At 36.0% G+C, this 4,494-nt stretch overlaps 1 pseudogene; it reads right to left on the minus strand.

The window, feature by feature from the left end:
* Window positions 1–1,056: 1,056 nt before the first annotated feature.
* On the minus strand, window positions 1,057–1,922 carry LOC113882257 (annotated as a pseudogene).
* Between the last annotated feature and the right edge of the window lie 2,572 nt (window positions 1,923–4,494).

Genomic DNA, 4,494 nt, shown 5'->3' on the forward strand with positions numbered 1-4,494 from the left:
TGGGAAGATTTGGGAGAATGGCATTGAAACATGTGAAACGTCATGTATGAAACGAGATGCCAGTCCAGGTCCAATGCACGATGCTGGATGCTTGGGGCTGGTGCACTGGGACGACCCAGAGGGATGGTGTGGAGAGGGAGGAGGGAGGAGGGTTCAGGATGGGGAACACATGTATACTAATTAAATAATTTTCTATTAAAGAAAAAAAATAAAAATAAAATCTTTATTGACTTTAAAAAAAAAAAGAAAGAAAGTAGACCTGAGATTTGGAACACCTGGATTCAAATGCTGTAGCTAAAACTCTTAGATATGTTTTCTTCATGTTGCTGACATGTGATTAAAGAATGTTTACTCTTCTTTATTCAAAAGACTCCTCAAGTCTTGGTAAGAAGAAAAGAAAACAATTCCTTTATATTCAATAAAAACTGTAAGTGATAGGATGTTTAAGAAAATAAGACCAAATTAAGAATAATTTTTAAATTTCTGGTTTATTTTTTATGCTACAAAAAGAATTAAAGATAGGTTGAGAACTGTTCCTTCCTCCTTTAGTGAGTGTTTCTCTTTTTGCTTTTGATAAATTCATAGTGTGAAAAAATTCAGCAGTGATTCTTTCACTTGGTAAGTATCCCTTCCCTATATATCTAAGAATTTCTAGAATCTATTTGCTTTACCACAGGTTAAGTAAAAATAAAAGAAGATCTGAAATCAAGGCAGGCCCTAGGGAAAAGCCAATTTCATCCAAGTAGCATTTGTATGAAGAATTTAGTACAGTAGAAATACACACTCTATAATCATCTCACTAGGGATTCATAGGTGTTTATTCTATTGCACATCCTAAATCTATGCACATGAATGTTAAAGCATTGGCAGAGTACATTAAAAGTTATAAAAAGCACCTAGCAAAGTACCTATCCATTAAGCATTCAACACATTTTAATTTCTGGGCCTTTTTTTAATGTCAATGATCTGCAAAATTTATTATTTTTTTCATATTTTACAATACATATAATCCTTTCTACATAGATAAATCATCATACTACTGGCTTCATGAACAGTCTAAGTTATTCTCCTCTTCATCAAATTCATCATGGCATTTTTCACCTCTATGTTTCTCACTGTATAAATGATAGGATTTAACATAGGAGTGAGGATTACAAAGAATACAGCCAGCCACTTGTCCACAGGATAGGGGGCCACAGGACACATGTAGGTGAATATACAAGGGACAAAAAAGAGCACCACTACTGTAAAGTGGGAGCCACATGTGGAGAGGGCCTTGTGACGTCCTTCAAAGCTGTGGGATTTCAGGGAGCTCAGGATGACTGTGTTGGAGATGAGCAGCAGGAAAAAAAGGAGCAAGCACATGGACCCACTGGTGGCTGCCACCACCATACTGAGCTTATAGGTGTCACTGCAGGTAAGTTTTAACAGTGGAAAGAGGTCACACATGAAGTGATTGAAGATGTTGGGACCTCACAAGGTCAAGTTGACCATGAAAATAATCTGCACAGTGGCATGCATGATCCCCTTAGTCCAGGCCACCACAACCAGGAGCTGGCAGAGTCCCTGTCACATGGTGATCATGTAGTGCAGAGGCTTGCAGATGGCCTCCTAGCAGTCATATGCCATGATGCTGAAGAGTATGATATCTCTGATCCTCCCAGGAAGTGTTCCACAAAGCAGACACCCAAAGAGATGGTTCTCCTCTGGTACAGCAGGTCAGTGATCAATTTAAGGGTGGTGACGGATGTGTAGAAGACATCTCTCAGGGCCAAGTAAGTGAGAAAGAAGTACATGGGAGCAGAAAGTGTGGGGCTGAGGGAGATGGTAATGACAATAAGCAAGTTGGCCAGAACAGTGAATAGGAAAAAAAAAAAAAAAAGACAATGAAGAGTATTTTCTGGAGGTATAAGAACATCCATTTAGGAAGTAATACCTTCTTGAGGCCTGAATTTCCTACAAAGGAATAAAAAGTGTCAACTGTTAATCATGAAAGGTTTGTGGCCTGAATTTCTTAGAACAAAACAGAGCAGTCACTATAGCTGTGGCTCAAGTCGTTGGCACTTTTGCCCCAGCAATCGTTTCAAATCATTCTTATTTTTTTCATGATGCTTTCCATCTCTTCAGACACCCAGAACCTGTCACCTGTAAAACATCTGAAGGGAAACACATGATGTATAATTTACTGAGAAAACACTGGGTTCCCTACATGAGACCTGGATTCTCCTGATTTCAGCTGCTTGCAGCTCTGCCATGTCATCTCGGTATTCCTTGATTTCAAGTTCTCCTTTGTGTGTGTGAGGTTACAAATTGTAATTCTCAGATGTATCCCAAAAGCTGAGAGGTGTCCCACAGGGGTTAGAGCTATTCTCTTTTCCATGAGAATTTACATTTGAATTCTTAGATCTAACTGTGGAAAGAACGACACATCAATAAATCTATCACAAGCAGGCAGTTTAGGGAAATGGACATAAGTCCTTGGCAACACACTGTCCCTTTTACCTACTGGGTTGCACATGCTATTCAAGTGTGTTTACTCACTGTACCTACAACAGTGCCTCGCAGGATGTCTGCAGTGTCTGAAACCTGTTAGATGATGAGTAAATGCTTTCCGAGTTGCCGTTCTTCATGGGTAAGAGTATGTTTTCTTCACCAGACTATAAACCCAGAGGAATTCAAGTTTTCTTGTCCTCCAGCTCTGTTTATCATTACTCTTTATGAAAAACATAAAAAAGCCTTTGAAAGGAAGCTGCATTTCATTTTAATAATGTCTGACACACTTTATGGGGTATGAAAATATTAATTGCCTCTAGGAAAGAGTTTATTACTGGGCCATTTTACTTTCAGGATAATTACAATATTTATTAATTAATATTTTAATTTTTAAAAATCCTGTTCCACATACATACAATTTAACATTGTTACATTCAGTAAATTTACAGCTTCAGTAGAGGTATAAAAAACTGTGACATAGGTGTGCAGTAAAATAAGATCTATCAAGCAAAGAAAATAATTGTTTTCAAAGTTTTAAAAATAGAGATTTGATGTGAAAAATAGAAAGAAAGACTCTGCTGGATGAGATAAAATACTATGCATATATACTCAAACACATATAAAATCTGTTAGTGTAAGTAATTATTAATATTACAAGTTCATTCATTCAACAAATATTTACTGGATATGACTATGTGTAGTAATGTATATGTGTTCACATAGAGTCATAAAAAGCGTGCCTGTTAAATGTCTTTATAACCCCTTCCCTGACATTTCATCACCAAACAGCAGCAAGACATCTATCCTTGATACAAATCACCTTCCCACTCCATTAAGTTTCTGCTACAGGCATTCCCCTGCCTTCTTCTCCCATCTTCCCACAGCATCCATCATCAATCATTCTTGGTTACAGGATACTGCATTACTAATACGATGAGGACCGGTGAGACATAAATTTTCCAAAGAAAAGAGAAAACATAAACATCATAATAATATAAAAAAAACTATTCCTTTTTCCAAGATGAAAATTCTATACATATGCAAAAACAAAATACAGCAGCTTCATTGCATTTCCTTATTCTGAGGTGGAGTTTCTCAGCAGATCATAAAAAGTATAGTGAATAGAAAGTAAGAATTAGACATAATTAATAAAAGTTATTCAGACATAACTGTGAAAAAATAGAAATTACTTTGTCTTGTTTTTCTTTGACTCCAAAATACTCCTCCTAGAAATAATCTAATAGAAAATATTTTTAAAACAGACCCGTGGTGGATTCATTTTGATGTTTGGCAGAACTAATACAATTATGTAAAGTTTGAGAATAGAATAAAATTAATTAAAAAAAAAATAAGTGTTCAAATATGTTCAGCACAGTTATTAACAGCTGTGGAAAATTTAGAAACCACACAGAATGCTCAATATTGGGGAAGTGTATAACTAAAATATATTGCATATTTTTGAATAATGTGTAGTTTTAACAGAGATGTTAAATAAATATCAGTAAGAAAAAGTCTGCAATATTTTTACTTCTAAATTGATAGCACTGTAGTTGAACCTATTTTTCTTGATTCTTGACATGCTTAAAAGAGATTTAAATCTTAGACTGTTGGGGGTGAGAGGTGATTATATGATTTGTAAAATCATTTAAACCTGATATTCTATGACTATATGATTTCCTGGAGCGGGGCGGGTGGAGGGGAGAATCTCATCCATGAACTTGTCTGACATAGGTCTACAGCCAGGGCCCCAGGCAGCTGTTAGTGCACCAAGAAAGAAGTAAATTTCAATATTAAAAGCATCAACTAATTCAGATACAGTAAGTGTTTTTTTGAGATATAAACAGTACCTGTGGACAAGGCCTTTCTCTTGAGCCTTAAAAGTGTTACCACATATCCTGTTTGGCAGCAAAGTCTATGAAGTTACTTACCTCTGGATAATATTAATTAATTAATATTAATTAGCCACAGGTAAGTAAGGAATATTTCACCATAATTACGAGG

This window comes from Bos indicus x Bos taurus, chromosome 23, assembly GCF_003369695.1.
Source record: "Bos indicus x Bos taurus breed Angus x Brahman F1 hybrid chromosome 23, Bos_hybrid_MaternalHap_v2.0, whole genome shotgun sequence".
Classification (NCBI taxonomy): Eukaryota; Metazoa; Chordata; class Mammalia; order Artiodactyla; family Bovidae; genus Bos; species Bos indicus x Bos taurus.